Here is a 24085-nt window from a genome sequence, read left to right on the forward strand (position 1 = left end):
CCACACTGATGACATTGCCCCAGCACACCACCACAAAGAAGATTGTACTGGTGACAACAGACTAGTAGAACATGTGAAGGAGAGGCCTGCATACTCCAAAGGACCTCAGTCTCCTCAGGAAGTAGAGGTGATTCTGAATTTCTTGTCCACTGCCTCTGCGTTGGTGCTCCACTCAAGTCTGTCATCCAGGTGCACTCCAAGGTATTTGAGGGTCCTCACCACATCCACTCCTCACCATCAATAGTAACAGGGAGCAGTGCAAGGTAGCCTTCCTAAAGTCCATCACCATCTCCTTTGTCTTACTGATGTTGAGCTGCAGATGATTCAGCTTGCACCATTTGACAAAGTCCTCCACCAGGGCCCGGTATTCATCCTCCCATCCTCCCTTTATACAGCCAACTATTGCTGAGTGTTCAGAGAATTTCTGCAGGTGACATGACTTGGTGTTGTATCTAAAGGCCACAATATACAGGGTATGCAGGAAAGGAGTCAATACAGTCCCCTGTGGTGCCCCAATGCTGATTATAACCATGTCTGACACATAGCTCTGAAACTGCACAAACTGTGGTCTGCCACAGGTAGTCCATTATACTGGATACAATGGAAGTGACAACATGCATTGAATGGAGCTTTCCCCCAGCAAATGAGGACTGTATGGTATTGAAGGCACTTGAGAAATCAGAAAAATATGATTCTCACAGTGTTGCCCTGCTAATCCAAATGGGAGTAGGCTTTGTTCAGCATCGTCGACTTCAATGTTCTCCTGGTTGGCAAACTGCAAGGGACCAAGGGCTGATCTGACCAGCCTCTCTAGAGTCTTCATGATGTATGAGGTCGAGGTCAGAACCACTGGACAGTAGTCATTCAAGGCTTTTGGTTGGCCCTTCTTGGGTGCTGGGACCACACATGTTGTTTTCCACACAGTCGGGACCCTTTCCAGGCTGAGACTCAGACTGAACATCCGCTGGAGAACTCCACACAGCTGCTCAGCAAACTCCTTCAGGATCTTGGGGGTTCACACCACCTGGTCCCAATGCTTTGCCATGTCTGAGATTCCCCAGGGTCCTTCTCACCTGCTTAGAAGTGAATAAATTTCAACTTTGAGATATGTCACTGAGAATAAACCTGCTTCTAATTCCAAAAAATCACTAGCCCAGCCCAAATGAGATGAATTAATAGGTTTTAGATCTCAGGACCACCGTGTGATACGGGGTTAACGTGGAAAGTTAAGGCTGAGGTAAAATCTCGGCCACGATATAAATGAAGGTGCAAGACAATGCAAGAGAATGAATGGACCTTCCCTTGTAGGCAGAATGTAATCACAACAAATGTAATTTATTAATGATAGGAGATTAATGGGATATTGTAGTGCTTGTTGTAAGCATGCTGGTGTAATTTATCGTTGGAAATGATGAGGCTGTTAGACATTCACTCATTTAAATGTAACAATATTATAATTGTGTGTACCCTTATCCTACTCAATCATTGCTCACCCACACACAATGGCCACTTTATTAGGCAACACATATGCCTGCTCGTTAATGCAAATATTTCATCAGCCAATTATGTGGCAGCAACTGAATGCATAAAAGCATGCAGACATGGCCACAAGGTTTAGTTGTTGTTCAGACCAAATATCAGAATGGGAAGAAATGTGACTTTGACCGTGGAATGATTGTTGGTGCCAGATTGGGTGGTTTGGGTATTTCAGATACTGCTGATTTCCTGGGGTGTTCATACACAACATTCTCTCGAGTTTACAGAGAATGGTGCAAAAAAATAAATAAACATCCGGTCAACGGCAGTTCTGTGGGTGAAAACACCTTGTTAATAAGAGAGGTGAGAGGAAAATGGCCAGATTGGTTCAAGCTTACGGGAAGGTAACAGTAACTCAAATAACCACATGCTATAACAGTGATGTGCAGGAGAGCATCTCTGAATGCACAACACATTGAACCTTGAAGTGGATGGGCTACAGCAGCAGAAGACCATGAACATACACTCAGTGGCCACTTTATTATGCACAGGAGGTACCTAATAAAGTGGCCAATGAACCCCAAGAGCTAAAGCAAAAGCCAGAGGCACCCTAGCTATACATGTGCCTAAGACTCTTGCAGAGTACTGCAGTTACAGATACAGAGAAAGTGCAGTGCAGGTAGACAAATAAAAGGTCATGATGAGGTGAATTCGGAGAAGTAGAATTCATCTTTATCATGTAAGAGGTCCATTCAACTTTATGATAACAGCGGGATAGAAGCCGTCCTTGAACCTAGTGGTATGTGCAACCAAGCCTTTGTTATAGTGTCTGACCAAGAGGAGAAGCGAGAAGAGAGAATGACCAGGGTAGGGGAAGGCCTTGATTAAGTTGGCTGCTTTCTTAGGCAGCACCATCCCTAAGAAAAATTCTGCAAAGATAAAGACTATAAGACCATTAGACAGAATCAGAATTAGACCAAGTGTGCTCCACTATTCATATTATTAGCCCTCTCAACCCAATTCTCCTGCCTCCACCTTTACTAATCAAAAACCTATCAACCTCCACTTTAAATATACCCAGTGACTTGGCCTCCAGAGTTTGTGGCAACGAATTCCACAGATTCGCCACCCTCTGAAGAAATTCCTCTTCATAGAGAAGTACAGCACAGGAACAGGCTCTTCGGCCCATCTAGTCCCTGCCAAAAACCATTTAAACTGCCTACTCCCAGTGACCTGCAACCTGCACCGGGACCATAGCACTCCATATCCCTACTATACATGTACCTGTTCAAACTTCTCTTAAATGTTGAAATCGAGCTCACATGGACCTCTTGTGCTGGCAGCTCATTCCATCCTCTTCCAACCTTCTGAGTGAAGAAGTTGCCTCTCATTTTCCCCTTACACTTCTCACCTTTCACCCTTAAGCCATAACTTTGGGTTGTAGTCTCACCCAACCTCAGTGGAAAAAGCCTGTTTGCATTTATCCCATCTATACCCTTCATAATTTTGTATATCTCTGCCAAATCTCCTCTCAATCTTCTGCCTTCTGAAGAATACAGCCCTAACTTATTCAAGCTTGCCTTATAATTCAGGTCCCCTAGACCCAGCAAATTCCTTGTAAATTTTCTCTGCACTCTTTCAACCCTGTTTACATCTTTTCTGTAGGTAGGTGACCAAAACTGCACACAATACTCCAAACTAGGCCTCACCAACATCCTATACAACTTCAACATACCATCCCATCTTCTGTACTTAGTACATTGATTTATGAAGACCAATGTGCCAAAAGCTTTCTTTACAACTCTGTCTACCTGTGACCCTACTTCCAACAAATTATGGATGTGTATACCCAGATCCCTTTGTTCTACCACACTCCTCAGTCCCCTACCATTCACTGTGTTTGTCCCGCTGAAATGCAAAACCTTGCACTTGTCTATTAAATTCCAACTGCCATTTTTCAGCCCATTTTTTCAGCTGATGCAGATCCCTCTGCAAGCCATGATAGTCTTCCTTTCTGTCCAATATCACCCCTCCCCACCCCCGCCAATCTTGGTGTCATTCGCAAATTTGCTGATCCAGTTAACCACATTACCATCCAGATCATTGATATCAATGACAACCAAAAGGGATCCAGCACTGATCCCTGCGGCACACCACTAGTTATGGGCCTCCAGTCAGAGAGGCAACCCTCTACTACCACGCTCTGGTTTCTCCCACAAAGCTGTAGCCTAATCCAATTTACTGCCTTATTCTGAATGCTAAGCGACTGAACCTTCTTGACCAGCCTCCCATTGTGGACCTGGGCAAATGGCTTCCTAAAGTCCAGGTAGACAACATCCACTGCCTTGCCTTCAAACACTTCCTGGGTAATTTCCTCGAAAAGCTTAATGAGATTGGTTAAACATTACCTACCACGCACAAAGCCATGTTGACTATCCCTAATCAGTCCACATCCATCCAAATTCTTATATAGATAGATAGATATACTTTATTAATCCTGAGGGAAATTTGGTTTTGTTACAGCCGCACCAACCAAGAATAGAGCGTAAATATAGCAATACAAAAACCCCCAACAATCAAACAAGAAAATGCAAACTATGCCAGATGGAAAATAAGTCCAGGACCAGTCTATTGGCTCAGGGTGTCTGACTCTCCACGGGAGGAGCTGCACGTTCGATGGCCACAGGCAGGAATGACCTCTCGTGCCGCCAAGTGTTGTATCACGGTGGAATGTGGCCGAAGTCCAACAGTAAAAAGTTCAATATCCAGTCTGCAAACACGTTCCTCGATCGTAATATGCCCCGGATTGCACCATCCGTTGTTAGCCAGAACAGTAAGCACCCAACTCCTTTACGCTTACCGCTCTCGGTGCACTTCCGGTCAGCCGGAACGGTATTACCCACCGAACTCCTCTTCTCCAAAGGTCTCTGTTGTCTCGACCCGGTCCTCTTTCCTCGGCTTTGTGATCCCCCTCTGTGTGTTTTCCTCCGGATTTCAGCAGGGGTGTCCACCGCTCTGTTCGCTAAGCCAGCCGGTCTTTGCTGGTCCGTGGAATACACAATGCGACCTTGCTTCTGTCCCATGTGTCGGGATGTAACCATTTCCAGCGCTAAAGAAAACCCAAATAAAACTCTCTCTACCAGCACGTTAGAGAGGGTGCAGCTTCGGCGTGTTACCGTGAGGAAAAAAAATACAAAAAATAACATAAATTAAAAAGTAAGAAGAAGAAAGTAAGACTAGATCGGAATGGCTGTACCAGGCTGCATGCACGACCGGCGCATGCGCACTAAGGAAATGTGCACTATCCAGTCCCTTTGAATACGTTCCAATAACTTTTCCACAACTGATGTCAGACTCATTGGCCTATAGTTTCCTGGTTTCTGTTTAGAACTTTTTTTAAACAGTGGAATGATATTGGCTATCCCTCAATCCTCTGGTACCTCTCCTGTCGCTAAAGATGTTTTAAATATCTCTGCTAGGGCCCAGGAAGTTGCTGCACTTGCCTCCCATATGGTCCAGATGGACACCATAACTAACCCTGAGAACTTATCCACTTTGATTTGCCTCAGCGTAGCAAACACCTCCTCCTCTGCAATCTGCACAGGGTTTATGAAGTTGATGCCGCTTTGCCTCACTTATATAGACTCTGTGTCCGTCTCCAGAGTAAATACAGTTGCAGCCATGTACTTAGGGTTTCCCCCATCTGTTTTGGCTCCACTCATGGATTACCATTCTGGTCTTCCAGAGGACCAATTTTGTCCCTAGCAATCCTTCTGCACAACATACCTGTACAATCCCTTAGATTCTCCTTCACCTGTCTGCTAGAGCAACTTCATGCTTTCTTTTAGCTTTCCTGATTTATTTCTAAATTCATCTCTTGCATTTCTAGTGCTCCATAAGCATCTCATTTATTCCTACTTGCCTAAACCTGCTATGCACATCCTTTTTTCTCTTAACCAGGGCCTCAATATCGCTTGAAAACGTAGGTTCCCGACACATGTTATCTTTACCTTTTATTCTGACAGGCACATACAAGCTTTGTACTCTCAAAGTGTTGTTTTTGAAGGCTTCCCATTTTCCAAGTACAGTGCACCTTTGTACAGTCTGTCCCAATCCACATTTGCCAGATAATTTACCATCAAAATTGGCCTTTTTCCAATTTAGAATCTGAACCCACAGATCTTTGCATATTTATTTTGAAACTAATGAGACTGTGGTCACTGGATACAAAGTGTTCCCCTAGACAAACATCTCCTGCCCTGTCTCATTTCCTAATAGCAGATCCAGTATCATTGGGACTTTAATGTACTGATGAAAGAGGTTTTCCTGAACACTGGAATAGATCCAGTATCGCATGATCTCTCATTCCGACTTCTATGTACTGATGAAGGAAACTCTCCTGAACACATTTGACGAACTCTGTCCCACCTAGTCCTTTTACAGTGAGGGATTTCCAGTCAAAATGTGGAAAGTTAAAATCACCTGCTATAACAAATTTATGTTTCTTGCGCCAGTTTGAGATCTCTTTACAAATTTGTTCCTCTAAATTCCTAAGACTGTTGGGTGGTCATACCTTTCTTATTTCTAAGTTCCACCCATAACACCCCACTATTCGAGCTCTCCAGTCTGTCCTGGCGGAGCACTGCTGTGACATTTTCCCTGACCAGTAACACCACTCCTTCTCCTTTAATTCCTCCATTCTGTCACATCAAAAACTACGGAACCCTGGAATATTGAGCTGCCAGTCCTGCCCCTCCTGTAACAAGTCTCACTAATGGCTGCAACATCGTACTATCAGGTGTTGATCCATGCCTTGACTTCATCCATCATTCCTACGATATTTCTTGCATTGAATAGGATGTTATATTAGGTGATTATAACTTTCCACATATTGACTGGAAAGTATTCCACACTTTCACATGCTGTAAAAGTACTAGATGAGACAGAGTTTGTCAAATGTGTTCAGGAGCGTTTCCTTCATCAGTACGTAGAAGTGGGAATGAGAGATCATGCGATACTGGATCTTCTCGGGACACTAGTCGCACCGTGCTCAACCTTTTGATTCATGACTTTGTCTGAAGTCTGAACAACATCTGTCTCCACAACCTATCCACTAACTATTCTGGCACTCGAGTTCCTATCCTCAAGCAACTTTAGTTTAAACCCCACCCCGTGCTGCATTAACAAACCCCCCCACTAGGATATTGGTCCCCCTTCAGTTCAGGTGCAAACCGTCCCTTCTGTACAGGTACCTGGTCTCATTTCTGTTCCAAAGGGACATCCTTGTATTCTGAGGCTGTACTTTCTGGTGCTAGACCTCTCCACACCCACCTGGCTTCACATATCATCTTCTAGCTTGGACTCCTTTCCTTCCCCCCACCTTTTTATTCTGTCAACTTTCCCTTCCTTTCCAGTCCTGAAGAAGCGTCGTAGCCCAAAGAGCTGACTGTTTATTCATTCCTGTAGATGCTGCCTGACCTATTGAAATCCTTCAGCATTTTGTGTGTGTTGCTTTGGATTTCCAGTATCTGCAAACTTTATTGTGTTTACAGTCTGTATTTATTTATCTATCCATCTATTTATTAATTTCAAGATACAGTGCAGAATAGGCACTGCTAGCCTAATGAGCTACGCCTCCCAATAAACCACTGAGTCAACCCTAGCCTAATCACAGGACAATTTACAATGACCAAGTAACTGATACGTCTTTGCGTTGTGGCTGGGTCATCTGGAGGAGGCCCTCCCGGTTATGGGGAGAAGGTGCAAACTCCTTACAGTGATGAAACTGAACTCGAGAATGTCTCGAGATGTAATAGTGTCACACTAATCGCTATGCTACCATGATGCCTCATTAATACTGTATGCTACCATGGCGTCCATTGGTGCCGTACGTTACCGCGGTGCTCCAATCGGAAACACCCAAACAGGGCCTATTTAATGCAAACCGCATCTACATCAGTTGTTAGTGGTATCTTTCACTTCCCTTTTATTTCCGAGCCTCAAAAGCTGCTGTACTTTCATAATTATAAATGAACATTATAATGCTCCATTTTAAATGTTTGTCGTCTTGTGTCAGTCTCATTAAAGAAGGCACAATTTGAACGCATCAAACCCTTTGCAGCTGGGACTTGAAATGAGCCTTTCGATGTTACTGAGTTTTGAAGTTTAACACAACATAAATTATTCAATATTAATGAAGTGGTGTACTGCATGATGCTATGATCTATATGCTACAGACTAATTCTGCTGCTCAAACAGTGGCCGTTTGCAAACACTTGGAACTAATTTATCATTGAAATGTCATGTGGTATAATGAACCCTACCTGGCAAAGGACTAGTAACTGTCTTCTTCACTAATCCAGCCCACTGATTATACCGTTAGGAAAACTGGTTTGATGTTGTTTGTTTTATCAGGATTGCTGTTTTCACAGGGCCCTGAGCATTATCAGAGATCCCCTGCGTCCTTCCCACAATCTCTTTTTTTCATGTATTTAGAGAAAGAGCACAGACCAGGCCTTAAGGACCATTGAGCCTCACCCCCCAGCAATTCACTGATTTAACTCTAGCCTAATCACAGGACAATTTAAAATGACCAATTGTCTTACCAACCAGTAAGTCTTCTAACTGTGGGAGAAAACTGAAGCACCTGGAGGAAACCCACCCATGGGAAGAACATACAAACTTGCTTACAGAAGACACTGCAATTGAACTCTGAACTCTGACACCCTGAGCTGTAATAGCATCATGTTAACTGCTACATTACCGTGGCTTTCCATTGACCCCCAGCCATCAGGCAAGAGGTACCATAGCATTAGGAAAAGGACTTCTTCCCCCCGACATTGAGACTACTAAAGTCCCTGCCACCATCCCAGGTCTCATCATGTATGAACTGCCTGTCCTGTTATATTGTTTACTTTTTGACTAGTGTCTTAAATGATAAATAGAAACATAGAAAATAGGTGCAGGAGTAGGCCATTCGGCCCTTCGAGCCTGCACCGCCATTTATTATGATCAGGGCTGATCATCCAACTCAGAACCCCGCCCCAGCCTTCCCTCCATACCCCCTGACCCCCGTAGCCACAAGGGCCATATCTAACTCCCTCTTAAGTATAGCCAATGAACTGGCCTCAACTGTTTCCCGTGGCAGAGAATTCCACAGATTCACCACTCTCTGTTAGTCTTCTGGAATATATTTTATTATTTGTTAATCTATTTGTGGTAATATTATTCTACGTGTTGTGTGTGAATTATATGTACTGTGAAGTGCACTTTGGTTCGGAGAAACATTGTTTTGTTTGGTGATATACATGTAAACAGTTGAATGACAATGAACTTCACTTGAACCTGACCTTCTCTGCTGAGGTGAGTAATTCATTCTTTTTAATTGCCCTGCTGGTTGTCAGGGCAGAGATATATCTCTACCAAAGGAGCTGTAAGGTGTTCCTTACCCTCTGCTGGCTTGCAGGTCACCCTTGGACAAGGTGTAGCCCCTGCTTTGCCCCTGATCAAGGTCATGTGAAGCCATGGGAGCAGGTGGTGGGCGATTGCATGAGGAGCTGGTACATATCACAACTCCTGGTTATGCGACCACTGACGCCAGGCAGACAGTCTCTGAAGAGTACTGATAGTAGCTGGGCTCACTCATCTTGTAAAGGCACTGTCTAGAAGGACCTCCCTCCTCTCTTCCTTCCATGATCTTCTGTCCTCCCCTTCTCCGGCCCTGTATCTCTTTCTCCAATCAACTTCCCAACTCTTCACTTCAGGCCCCCTCCTTTCTGGTTTCACTTATCACCTGCTACCTTTTACTTCTTCCTCCTCTCCCCCCACTCCTTCCCACTACTCTGAGTCTGTACTTCCTCATGCTAGACCCCCCCACCTTCCCCAACCCCCTCCTCCCACTCACCTGGCTTCAGCTGTCAACTTCGAGCTTGTATTCCTTCCTCTCTCCCATACTTTTTATTCTGGCTTCTTCCCTTCCTCTTCCTCTCCTCATGAAGGGATTTGGCCCAAAGTGTTAACTATTTATTCATTTCCATTGATGCTGCCTGACCTGCTGAGTTCCTCCAGCATTTTGTGTGTGTTGCTCTGAAATTTCCGGCATCTACAGATTTTCTCGTGTTTGTGAGGGCAATGTCAAACCAGCTCTGTCGAAGAATTTGCCAAGAGCAATCATGCTCATGGAGAGGTCGTGATCACCTACGTCATATGACACGGCACGTAATGAATGTTGTTTATCTACAGGAAGTGTAGACAGAATCTATGAAGGGGAGGCTGGTCAGACATTTTGTGAGACAGATATGTTACTGATAACATGTTAGTAATCATAATCAGTTTCTGAAAACGGATTGAGGCAAAACAAACTGCGTAATTTACCAGATCAGAGTGTCCTATCAAAGGACTGAGATTCATTTCTCAATATCAACACTTAACAGAAGAACTTATTTCCCTCTGAACCCCAAACAAGTCCTAACACCCTCTCATCATAAGTTGTGGAAGAGGGTCATAGAGTCATTCAGCATGGACCACAGGCCCTTTGGCCCATCCAATCTATGTCAACCATGTTGTCTACCCAGCTCGTCCCAATTTCCAGTGTTCGGCCCATATTCCTCCAAGCCCTCTTCCTCTATGTACCTGTCCAAGTGCTTCTTAAATTATACCTGCCCCAACCGCTTCCTCTGGCAGCTCAGTCCAAATACTCACCACCCCACTGTGTGAGGAAGTTGCCCCTCCATTCTCTTCCAGAGAGACCTGGAAGAATTGCCAAGGAAGCACAGGTTTAACAATGAAACACTGATTATAAAGCATGTTGCTATTCTACAGAACACCTCTGCCATCCGTAGGCTTGTATTCCCCCCGCTGAGTTACAGAGAATGCAGAACACATCTGACTCAGTCTGCACAAATCTTGAGTGGAGAGGCGGGAGTCAAAGGGAAGGAGTTCAGACAGAAGCAGAGCACACCAACACATCTCTTCCTGCACCACTAACTTTTCATCTTTTATTGCTACTGTTTCACTTATTTATACAACCCCTTGTTTTATTATAATGGTGTCAGTAACATTATACTGTTTTACATCAACATCCACCTCACACTTCATGTCAACCTGTCCATCTTAGGGCCATGTCACTCAAGAAGTAATGGTAATATAATTTTGTGACTGTATGTGCTGGATTATAATTATATGGGCTGTGTGTGGCTCTATTCCGTGGGCACATTATTGTACACCTGCTCATTAATGCAAATAACTAATCAGCCAACACGTGGCAGTGTCTCAATGCATAAAAGCATGCAGACATGGTCAAGAGGCTCAGTTGTGCCTTAGCTCTTGGTAGGGTCACCTATGCCAAACAGTCAGAGAGTAGAGACCAGCCTGAGAGTGGTTCGCCGGTCCTCCAGGTTTTGGGCATTCAGCTCAGGGCTAATGACCCTGACTGCTCAAAAAAATTGTTATGGAAAGAGCAAGGAAGAACCTTTCTGTGTCTCAGTGTGGCTGAGGGCCCTGAACCACACCTGGAGCACAATACAGAGGATGGTCAAAGAAAACAGAGATGAAGGACCTTCATTGCTGCCTCAGCCTCATGGGCATCTTCACTGATAGGTTGTAAACTTTGTTCTTTTGTAGCGGCAGCACATTGCTATAAAAAGAATTACCATAAGTTAGGAAGATAAACAATTTGTGCAGGCGAGGAAGGATGAGGTCATGGGCCATTCAGAAATCTGATGGCAGAGGGGAAGAAGCTGTTTGTAAAGCATTGTGTGTGGGTCATCCAGCTCCTGTGCTCCTCCCTGATTGTTGTAACAAGCAGATGGCATGTCCTGAATGGTGAGGGTCATGGTAGTGGATGTTGCCTTCTCGAGGCTGACCTCTTGAAGGTGTCCTCGACAATGGAGAGGGTAATGCCTGGAAGAACATCCTGGCAGAAGCACAAAATGAGAAATGAAGAAAAATTTTACAAGTCTGGTTCTCAACGGAAGACACTATTAACAAGCAGATTGAATCAGATGCAACTCACGAAGCTATGCATCTGTGGGATTGGGGCTGAGGGGTGAGTCGTGGTCACCGGGGGAGTCAATGCTCACAACGACTGATAGCCAGAGATACGTGCCAGTGGAGATCGCTCAGCTATTCGGTTAGCCGGAACCCAACGGTTACTAGCAGCCAGCGTGACAGCCAACCAATCAGAACAATGAGTCAGACCAATATAAAATGCGAGCACTTGGCAGAAACAAAACTTAATTGCTCACTGATGATGTCACCTCGACAGGTGAAACAATGTTTGTGACCTTACCTCCAGGTTCGGCAAACAACCCTACAAGCAAGAGTTATGCCTGTGTTGGAGCAGAATGAGTCTACAGCCCTCTACAGTATCTTGCAATTCTGTGCATTGGGGACTCCATACCAGGCAGAGATACGACTAGCCAGAATGCTCTGATGGAGAGAGCCCAGAGAAGGTTCACGACAATGACCCCAGGAATGAAAGGGTATAAGGAGTGTTTGATGGCTGTGGGTTTGTACTCACTAGAGTTTAGAAGAATGAGGGTGGATCTCATTGAAACCGACCAAATATTGAAAGGCCTGGATGGAACAGTTGTGGAGAGGATGTTTCCAGTAGTCGGGGAATCTACAATCAGAGGGCACAGCCTCAGAATAGAGGGACGTTCAGTTAGATGGAGATGTGAAGGAATTTCTTTAGGAAGAGGATGGTGAATCTGTGCAATTCATTGCCACAAACAGCTGTGCAGGCCAAGTCATTGGATATATTTAAATAGGAGATTAATAGCTTCTTGATTAGTCAGGGCATCAGACGTTACTAGGAGGAGGCAGGAAATGGGGTTGAGAGGGATAATAATCAGCCATGATGGAATGGTGGAGTAAACTCAACACTCTTCAGGCCCTTCTATTTATTGTGTAATTCCTGCCCTGGTTTAAATGATCATAATTCAATACTTCACACTTATTGAGTTAAATTCCAGCTGCCCTTTCTTGGCCCACTCACCCCAATGCTGAACTGATTCCACAACCTATGTGTTCACTTTAAAGAATTCTAATATTCGTATTCTCAATATTTGCTACTTATATATTTATTATTAATATGATTTTTGTGCTTGCACAGTTTGTAATCTTTTGCAAAATCGGTTGTTTGCCCATCTCAGTTGTATGCAGTTTTCCATTGATTCTGTCGTGTTTCTTTCTATTTATTATGAATGCCCACAAGATAATGAATCTCAGGGTTGTACGTGGAGATATACTGTATATGTACTTTAATAATAAAATTACTTTGAACTTTGAACTCAAGACAGAGGAAGGAGTTGCCTATCAAAGATCAAAAGGTGATGTGAGAGAAAATAGAATCATTTCATGGTGATCTTTCTGGGTGGCACGTAAAACAAAGATTTTCATTGTAATTCTGTAGGAGAGGATGGCAGCGCGACGTCAGCACGCGCGGCCTTTCCAGTGAATGGTATCTGTAATCTGTCAAGTAGGGAACCGTGCACGATTCTGATTTGATGGAGACGGACGTGAGAGTACGGAGGAACATCTGGAAAACTTCTGAAATGCCCGCTTCGCTGCCGCTGCTACTGTGTGGTAACCGGCATCTCCAGAGCAGAAGGCCCCGAATTCTTGACTTTGCTTGTTTCAGCGGCCGGGGCTAGGTCGAAGGCGCTCGGCAGAGGATGGCGCTCGGGATGTTGTATCAGAGGGGCTGGTTGGAGGCTCGAATTTTTCGGACGGACGGACTCAGTGTCGGCTGTGGTCGGCTGCTTCCAAGGCATCGGCAAGTTGACGGTGCCTGGAGGCTTATGGCAGGGAGTTTCTCCCTTTTGCCGCCTGCTATTGGGGACTCGGGGACTTTGACACTTTTTTTACCGTGCCCATGGTTTGTTCTTCATCAAATTATGGTATTGCTTTGCACTGCTGTAACTATATGTTATAATTATGTGGTTCTGTCAGTGTTAGTTTTTGGTCTGTCCTGTTTTCTGTGATATCACTCCGGAGAAACATTGTATCATTTCTTAATGCACGTATGCATTTCTAAATGGCAATAAAAGAGGACTGAGTGTTCTTATAATCTAATCTATTATGAGACAGAAATAAACCAAACAAACCCACTGTGCCTTCTGCTTGATGGGCCAATTGGTCTGCTTCCCTGCTATATGTCTCAATGGGCTGAATGGCCTACCTTCAGTGATTAAAGAAAAAATTAACTTTGTTTTTCATTATGTACATCAAAACATACAGTTAAATCTGTCATTTGCATTCAAATTAATCAGCAAGGATTGTGCAGGGCAGCCCACAGGTGTTGCTACACTTCTTGTGCCAACATAGCATGCCCGCAACTCACTAACCTTAACTCATATGTCTTTTTAGAATGTGGGAGGAAACCCACGTGGACATGGAGAAAACATACAAACCCCCTACAGGCAGTGGCAGCAAACGAGGCCCGAACTTACAGTTGGTGCTGCAAAGTGATGAATTAACCGCAACACCAGCGTGCCGCTCACGACACTGCTGCGCTGCTCAGCGCTATAAGTCTCTGCAAACGCAGGAGGAAATTTGCTTGAAAATGTTTGCAAGAACTAACTTCAAAGTTTCTAAGTTCAAGATAAATGTATTATCAAAGTACATGGTGTATATATCACCATATACAGCCCTGAGTTGCATTTTTTGTGAGCATTCACAGTCAATATGAAGAAACGCAATATAATTTGAATCTGCGGTGAAAAAATGCACGCAACAAGATGGACAAGCAACCAAAAGATGCCAAACTGTGCTAATACAAAAATAAAAAAGAATCTATCCCCAGTAAAAGAGGGAAAAGTCAAGGAAAAGAAGCAAGAATTTGAATGAGGAATGATATCTCTAATTGCAGCTGCCTTTTTAACTGTGACTGGATTTAGAAGCAACTGGCTTAACTAAAAACGTTCAAAATAGCACAGTATTGTCACAAAGGACACAGCCCAGGATTCTTCATTGACAGGCACCGAGTAAAAATCCTAGGAATTCCACTGTCAATATTTAACCATGAAGATTAGTAATTTGCATAATAAGTGTATATAGAATTGGAAGATTAATAACGTCTACTATCTCGGTACTGACGGTAAGTGAGTGCCATTGTGTGCCAGCAAAATATTTCCCACCTCAGGTGACACCAGCACGCAACTGATTTATACCACTTCTTGACCCCCAACTTGCTCTCCATAGTGAGCACAGCTGGCTGCTTAGAAGCCCATTAGCAGCGGGGAAAATGGTGAATTAAGGTCCTATGCCGTCAGGTTCAGGAACCGTTATCATCAGACTCCAGAACCAATGTGGACATCTCCGTTCACCTCAACTCAGAATTAGAATCAGGTTTAATATCACTGGCATTTATCTTGAGATTTGTTATTCTGCAGCAGCAGTACATTGCAATTGAAATATATAATACTAAAAGCTGTAAATTATGGTTAAAAATTATATATATATAGTTAAATTAAATAAGAGAACAAAAAGAGAAAAATAAAGTAGTGAGGTAGTGTTCATGGGTTCAATGTCCATTCAGAAATCCGATGGCAGAGGGGAAGAAGCTGCTGTATTCCTAAATCACTGAGTATGTGTCTTCAGACTCTTGTACCTCTTCCCTGATGGTAGCGGTGAGAAAGGGGCATGTCGTGGGTGTTGGCCTTAGACCAAAAGACCATAAGACTGAGGAGCAAGATTAGGCCATTCAGCCCATCGAGTCTGCCCCGTTATTCCATCATGGCCGATCTCAGAACCCACTCAACGCCATACACCATATCCTTTGATGTCCTGACCAATCAGGAAACTATCAACTTTCACCTTAAATATAGCCACGGACTTGGCCTCCAATGCAGTCTGTGGCAAAGCATTCCACAGATTTACTACTCTCTGGCTAAAAAAACTTCCTCCTTACCTGTTTTCTAAATGGTCGCCCTTCAACTTTGAGGCTGTGCCCTCTGGTTCTGGATATCCCCACCATAGAAAACATCCTCTCCATATCCACCCTGTCTAGTCCTTTCAACATTCAGTAGATTTCACTGAGATCCCTCCGCATTCTTCTAAATTCCAGTGAGTACAGGCCCAAAGCTGCCAAATGCTCCTTATGTGTTAACCCCTTCAGTCCTGGAATCATCCTTATGAACCTCCTCTGGACTCCCTCCAATGACAAGACATCCTTTCTGAGATATGGGGTCCAAAACTGTTGACAATACTTGAAGTGTGGCCTGACTAGTGTCTTTTAAAGGCTCAGCATTAGCTCCTTGCTTTTATGTTCCCCTTTAAATGCCAACATTGCACTTGCCTTCTTTACCACAGACTCAACCTGTAAATTAACCTTCTGGGAGTCTTGCATGAGGACTCTTAAGACCCTCATCACCTCTGATGCTTGAACCTTCTCCCCATTTAGATAATAATCCACACTATTGTTCCTTTTACCAGAATGCATCATCATACATTTGCCAAAACTGTATTCCATCTGCCACCTTTTTGCCCATTCTTCCAACTTATCCAAGTCCTGGTGCAATCACATTGCTTCCTCAGCACTACCTACCCCTCCATCTATCTTCATTGTTATTATTTGCACAACATTTCTTCTTTTGCACATTGGCTATTGGCCTGTTTTTATTATTTATAGCTTTTCATAAATTCTATTGTGTTTCTTTAGTTACCTGTCGTTGAGATGTTCCATCATTGAACAGTTTTCACAACCTATGGACCCACTTTCAAGGACTCTTCATCTCATGCCCTCAATATTTATTGCTTAATTATTTATTACTTTCTTTTTCTTTCTGTATTTGCACAGTTTGCTGTCTTCTGCACACTGCATGAACACCCAAGTTGGAGAGGTCAGAGATGATTCTGTTATAGTTATTATTCTATTGTGGATTTATTGAGTATGCCCACATGAAGATAAATATCAGGGTTGTGTATGGTGACATATATATATTTGGAAAATAAACTTACTTTGAACTATACTCTGTCCAATGGAATGTAATTAATGCTTCAGTGCTGGTAATAGGTGCTAAGCTGATCCAGTTTCTCTTCGTTTTACCCGGGTCTCAGGTTTGTGGAACCAGAATCAGAACCCAGTTCCCTGTCACAGACATCCTATAACGCATAGATGGTCATAGATGTTGAGTCACTGCATCCAGATATGGGCTGGCTAATCTGACCAGTGTCCAATCTCTGCCCAAGCTGACCTCTTGTATCGAGTCCAGTCATAGTAGACTCTACCTACCATACTGTATGGTAGCAGACCCTACGGCCAAACTGGTCCATGCCAACCAAGATGCCAATATCCAAGCATCTGGCCCCTATCCTTCTAAACTTCTATCAGAGTTGTTGTTGTATCTGATTCAACCACTTCCTCCGATAGCTCATTCCACAGGCCCACAGGTCTTGGCCTGGAGTACTGTCCAGGTGTGTGGATGGGAGGGAGGAGAGAGTTTTGCTGTTGCTGTTTTGTTGTTTGTCGTGTTCTGTGTTGTGCTGCCGGGCGTTGTGGGTATACTATGTTGATGCCAGAATGTGTGGTGAGACATCCTTAGATTGTCCTGGTTGTTAACGGAAATGACTCTCACCAAAGTTTATAGACACACCATGGAAAGCATCTGCTGAAAACTACAGAAAGTCGGGTGTCATGGTAGCGTAGTGGTAAGTGTGACACTATTACAGCTCATAGTGTCGGGGTTCAGAGTTCAATCCTCTGTAAGGAGTCTCGTACATCCTCCCTGTGGAATGCGTGGGCTTTCTCCAGGTTCCCTGGTTTCCTCCCACAGTCCAAAGACATACTGGGTAGGTTAATTGGTTATTGTAGATTGTCCTGTGATTAGGTTAGCATTAAATCCGAGTTATCTGAGGTCGCAGGGCCACACAGCTTGAAGGGCCAGAAGGGCCTACTCTGCACTGTATCACTCAATAATAAATAAATAAACAATCAAGCAAACAAACAAATAAATAAACAAAGTTTTGGCACAGCACAGCTTCCCCTCCATGGACTCTGTCTGTACTCCTCGGTTCCTCATTAAAGCACCCAACATCATCAAAGACCTTACCCACCCCAGACATTCTCTCCTCTCTCATCAGGCAGGAGAGTCACCTGAAAGCATGTACCACAGCTTTTGCCCCTCTTTTATCAGATTAGTCTCTTGAATGGACCTCTTGTTCAATTGAGATGGACTCTTGGCCTCACAATCTACCTCATTAGGATCTTGCACCTTATTGTTTACCTTCATTGCACTTGCTCTGTAACTGTTACACTTCATTCTGCATTGTTATCGTTTTACCTTGTTCTATCTCAATGCTCTGTGTAATGATCTGATCTGTATGAACATTATGCAAGAAAGGATTTTCATTGTGGCAATATTTAACTAATACTGTCCCAATATCTTTTCTCTCTCCTTCCTTCTGTGTGCTCCTTTCTCCCTGTGATGGGAGTTTGAGGTTATTTCTGATGCAGAAGGGACAGGGTTAATTGGTGGATTCCCACAGCACAAATTCCCATGGGTTGTGACTTAAACAATGTAATTGACTAAACCAATCAGTGTGTGAGAGAGACACAACACACACACACACACACACACACACACACACTGATAGACAGACACCTCATGTTCGTCCATCGTCATCGTCGATGAGGATCTCAACACCATTATGATGGTGTCGAGACTAGCGCGTGATTTGGATTTAAGTGAGGGAGAGTTGTGCAGCGTCAGCCTCCCTCTCTCTTCCCAATTCCCATCTGGATCCAGTGGCAAGACAGAGTCAAGACGGCTGGAGATGGGACTAAGCGCAGTGGATGACCAGGACGTCTTCTGTGTCTAGTCGTGCTCTACGCGTTCCACGACACTTGCAGAGACCGCCTTGTTGACCGTTGGACCTTCCATTGGTCTCGTCCGCTCAATCTGCCGGAGTCTGTCTTCACATGCTGGGGTAGACAACTCCCTATCTCACCGAGGGTTTGAGACCCGTCGGCTACCCTCACCTGGTTTAGCCGGCTTGTCGAAGCCGTTGCCCGGGGTGTGGCCGCTGTCACATGCAAACAGCTACGGGGAGCCACAGGTGAGAGCTGAGTGTCAGGTGGGGACCAAAGGTGGACTAACCGCCCCGAAAAGAATGCGACATGTTCCCCCACCAGAGGTGCTGCCCCTCCCTGACTCCCCATACACCCCATACACCCCTTACAGACAGACAGACACACACATACACACACGCACATACACACAGGCAGACACAGACACTCACACACACAGTGCGCACACACACACAAAAACACAATAAATAAAATCGGGATTCAGGGATTGGTTCACCGAGCTCTGTGTGAAAGTCACTGCAAAACAGAAGCAGCGTCCTCAGTTCATTTCATGAAGACCTGAAGCAGTTGTGGAATCAAATTTAAACTTGAATTGCAGCAGGGGGATAATTGGCCCAAACTTACAGGTTGTCCCTGGGAGTTCTTTTAGTGAGTTAGACTGCAGAACGGTCGTAGGAGATCAATACGGAGCCTCCTGATCAGGTTGGGTATGCGAATATAAAACAGGCTGATTATTGACATCCCAGAATGTGTGAAAGCTGGTACAACTTTCATTCTAGCAACACACATCAAAGTTGCTGGTGGAACACAGCAGGCCAGGCAGCATCTCTAGGAAGAGGTACAGTCGACGTTTCGGGCCGAGACCCTTTGAAAGAAGAGCTAGTAAGAGATTTGAAAGTGGGAGGGAGAGGGGGAGATCCAAAATGATAGGAGAAGACGTGGAGGCGGGGGGAGGTCTGGAGCCAAGAGATGGGCAGGTGATTGGCAAAAGGGGAATGAGAGGATCATGGGACAGGAGACCCAGGGAGAAGGAAAAGGGGAGGGGGGGAAAACCCAGAGGATGGGCAAGGGGTATAGTCAGAGGGACAGAGGAAGAAAAAGGAGAGAGAGAGAAAGAATGTGTGTATATAAATAAATAACAGATGGGGTACGAGGGGGAGGTGGGGCATTAGCGGAAGTTAGAGAAGTCAGTGTTCATGCCATCAGGTTGGAGGCTACCCAGATGGAATATAAAGTGTTGTTCCTCCAACCTGAGTGTGGCTTCATCTTTACAGTAGAGGAGGCCGTGGATAGACATGTCAGAATGGGAATGGGATGTGGAATTAAAATGTGTGGCCACTGGGAGATCCTGCTTTCTCTGGCGGACAGAGCGTAGGTGTTCAGCAAAGTGGTCTCCCAGTCTGCGTCGGGTCTCACCAATATATAGAAGGCCACCGGGAGCACTGGACGCAGTATATCACCCCAGCCGACTCACAGGTGAAGTGTCGCCTCACCTGGAAGGACTGTCTGGGGCCCTGAATGGTGGTAAGGGAGGAAGTATAAGGGCATGTGTAGCACTTGTTCCGCTTACAAGGATAAGTGCCAGGAGGGAGATCAGTGGGGAGGGATAGGGGGGACGAATGGACAAGGGAGTCGCGTAGGGAGCGATCCCTGCGGAAAGCAGAGGGGGGTGGAGGGAAAGATCTGCTTGGTGGTGGGATCCCGTTGGAGGTGGCGGAAGTTACGGAGAATAATATGTTGGACCCGGAGGCTGGTGGGGTGGTAGGTGAGGACCAGGAGAACCCTATTCCTAGTGGGGTGGCGGGAGGATGGAGTGAGAGCAGATGTGCGTGAAATGGGGAGATGCGTTTGAGAGCAGAGTTGATAGTGGAGGAAGGGAAGCCCCTTTCTTTAAAAAAGGAGGACATCTCCCTCGTCCTGGAATGAAAAGCCTCATCCTGAGAGCAGATGCGGTGGGCTGCTTTGACCTGGCCAGTAACCCCACAGAGCTGGGCCGAGTGGGAGCGTCCATCAGTGGGGAATGACCGATTCCTCTACATCCTCCAGCTCAAAAGCAAAAGCCAAAAGTGAAATGTCCTGGTGCGTCAAAAGCAGAATTTCTCGGTGCCACTTTGTCGAGCACCTCCACTCCATCCGCTGGAAGTAGAATTTCTTGGTGGCCAACTATTTCAATTCCTTTACCCATTCCTGTTCCGCCATGTCGGTTCATGGCCTCCTCTTGTGCCTTAATGAGGCCACTCTCAGGCTAGAAGAACAACGCTTCATATTCTGTCTAGATAGCCTCCAAACTGATGGCATGAACATCCATTTCTGCTTCCTGTAACTTTTCCCTCACACTTCCCTTATCTTCTATTCCCCACTCCAGCCCCTTACCTCTTCTCCTCACCTGCCTATCACCAGCCCCCTGGGTCCCTTCCTTCCTCCCTTTCTCCTATGGTCCACTCTCCTCTCCTATCATATTCCTTCTTCTCCAGCCCTTCTTCCTTCCTACCCACCTGGCTTCACCTATCACTTTCCAGCTGGTCCTCCTTTCCCCCCTCCCCACCTTTTTATTCTGGCATCTTCCCCCTTTTCGGTCCTGAGGAAGGGTCTCGGCCCAAAACGTTGACTGTTTATTCATTTCCATAGATGCTGCCTGACCTGCTGAGTTCCTCCACCATTTTGTGTGTGTTGATCCCATTCAACAGTGCTGTTCCACTGTGTGGCAGAGGCCCTTTCTCCGAGACAGGGAGTAATGCTGTACATGGTAAACTACCCTCAGACTCCTGCATTTCTATGACACCTTCCACATCAGTTCATCTCAAAGTGCCTCATGGCCAACAAATTACTTTTTGACTTCAGTGACTACTTGAAAACAAACTGAAGAATGTAATCAACACACACAAAATGCTGGTGGAACACAGCAGGCCAGGCAGCATCTCTAGGAAGAGGTACAGTCGATGTTTTGGGTCAAGACCCTTCGTCAGGACTAACTGAAGGAAGAGCTAGTAAGAGATTTGAAAGTGGGAAGGGGAAGGGGAGACCAGAAATGATAGGAGAAGACAGGAGGGGGAAGGATGAAGCCAAGAGATGGGAAGTTGATTGGCAAAAGGGATACAAGGCTGGAGAAGGGAGAGTATCATAGGATGGAAGGCCTTGCAAGGAGCACCAGAGGAAGATGGAGAACAGGCAAGGTGTTATCGTGAGAGGGAAAGAGAAGGAAAAAAATTTAGGGATGGAGTACAAGGGAGAGGAGGGACATTAACGGAAACTTGAGAAGTCAATGTTCATGCCATCAGGTTGGAGGCTACCCAGACGGAATGTAAGGTGTTGATCCTCCAACCTGAGTGTGGCTTCATCTCGACAGTAGGGGAGGCCATGGATTAATATATCGAAATGGGAATGGGATGTGGAATTAAAATGTGTGGCCACTGGGAGATCCTGCTTCCTCTGGCGGACAGAGTGTAGGTGTTCAGCGAAGCGGTCTCCCAATCTGCGTCGGGTCTCACCGATATACAAGAGGCCACACCGGGAGCACCGGACGCAGTATATCACCCCAGCTGACTCATAGGTGAAGTGTAGCCTCACCTGGAAGGACTGTCTGGGGCCCTAAATGGTGGTGAGGGAGCAAGTGTAAGGGCATGTGTAGCACCTGTTCCGCTTACCAGGATAAGTGCCTGGAGGGAGATCGGTGGGGAGGGATGGGAGGAGGATGAATGGACAAGGGAGTCGCATAAGGAGCGATCCGTGTGGAAAGCAGAAAGTGGGGCGGGAGGGAAAGATGTGCTTGGAGGTGGAATCCCATTGGAGGTGGCGGAAGTTACAGAGAATGTAATGTTGAGGCTTTGTAAAGCACGATCGAGTCCTCACTTAGAGTATTGTGAGCAATTGTGGGACCCTTATCTAGGAAAGGATGTGCTGAAACAGGAGAGAGTTCAGAGGAGGTTCAGGAAAATGATCCTGGGATTGAAAGGGTTAACATATGAAGAATGTTTAATGACTCTGGCCCTGTACTCATGGGAATTCAAAAGACTGAAGGGGGATAACATTGAAACCTATTGAATATTGAAAGTCCTCAATAGAATGGATGTGGAGAGAATGTTTCCTTTGGTGGGGGAGTCTAAGACCAGAGGACACGGCCTCAAAATAGAGGGAGAGCCATTTAGATGGAGATGAGAAGGAATTTCTTTAGAAAGAGAGTGGTTTATCTGTGGAGTTCATTGCAACAGACAGCTGTGCCGGCCAAGTCATTGGATATATTGAAGTTGGAGATTGATAGCTTCCTGATTAGTCAGGACATCAAAGTTTTCTAGGAGAAGGCAGGAGAATGGGGTTGAGAGGGAAATAATTAGCCATGATGGAATGGTGGAGCAAACTCAACACTCTCCAGGGCCATTTAGGACAAAGGTGAGGAGGAATTCTTTTTAGCCAGAGAGTAGTGAATTTGTGGAATTCGTTGCCACGGGCAGCCAGATCACTGGTTGCATTTACGGTGGGAATTGATAGGTTCTTGATTAGTCAGGGCATGAAAGGTTACGGGAGAAAGCAGGAGATTGGGGCTGAGAGGGTAAACGGATCAGCCATGATGAAATGGTGAAGCAGACTCGATGGGCCAAATGGCCTAATTCTGCTCCTACATCTTATGATCTTAGGGTCCAAAGATCACTGCGAGGTTGTGAGGGAATATCACACTGTATGATGCACTTCCAACTAACTGAATTCAAAGCCAAAAAGGATCGTTTGATCCTTTGTTACAAAGCAACAATAGAATTATTCAACTCTCTTGTAATTGATATAAAAAATAACTGGATCAAATTGAAACGAAGACGAGCAGTCAATAAAAAATATATGCTCTCTATTCATCCCCCTCTATGCCGCCAAACAGGCAAACAGGTGTCTCTATTTGTTTATTTTAACCATCACCCAGGTGCCACAAGCCGCCGGCTAACCACCACCCAAACCCACGCGACAAATTACCCTAACCCAGAGTGAGGGTGTGCAGGACAAATACAAAACCATAAAGACAATAAAAAGATACGTGGTTCCTACATTGAGTAACACAAACAAAATGCTGCAGGACCTGAGCAGGCCAGGCAGCATCTGTGGGGAGGAATAAACAGCGGACATTTTAGGCTGACACCCTTCATCAGGACCAGAAAGGAAGGTGGAAGGTGCTAGAATAAGAAGTTGGGGGGAGGGAAGGAGTAAGTGATAGGTGAGACCAGGTGGGTTGGGGAGGGGGAATGAAGGAAGAAGCTGGGAGGTGATAGGTGAAAAAAGATAAATGGCTGAAGAAGAGGGAATCTGATAGAATAGAGTAGACCATGGGAAAAAGGGAAGGAGGAGGGGATCCAGGGGGAGGTAGGGGCTGGTGAAGAGAAGAAAAGAGGTAAGAGGGGGCCAGAGTGGGGAATGGAAGAAGTGGGATGGAGGAGGAAGAAAAAGTAGTGGAAGTTAGAGAAATCAGTTTGCTTCTTGATTTTTGGCACCCTACAATGCAAACAAAGCAACATCCAGAGTTGTTTGCGTTGATCCAAAGTTCTCACAAAGGTTAATGTCCATGTTAATAATGTTGATAAGAACATAGAACATTACAGCACAGAACAGGCCATTCAGCACATGATGTGCTAACATTTTAACCTTCTGCAAGATCCATTTAACCCAGGGGCTCCCAACCGTTTTTTATGCTACAGAGCCTTGCCATTGACTGAGGAGATTGTGGACCCAGGTTGGGAACTCCTGATCTGACCCTTCCCTCACACATTGCCACCCATGTGCCTGTCTAAGAGTCTCTTAGATATTGTTAATGCCTCTACCACC

The sequence above is a fragment of the Mobula birostris genome, chromosome 11 (assembly GCF_030028105.1).
Source record: "Mobula birostris isolate sMobBir1 chromosome 11, sMobBir1.hap1, whole genome shotgun sequence".
NCBI lineage: Eukaryota > Metazoa > Chordata > Chondrichthyes > Myliobatiformes > Myliobatidae > Mobula > Mobula birostris.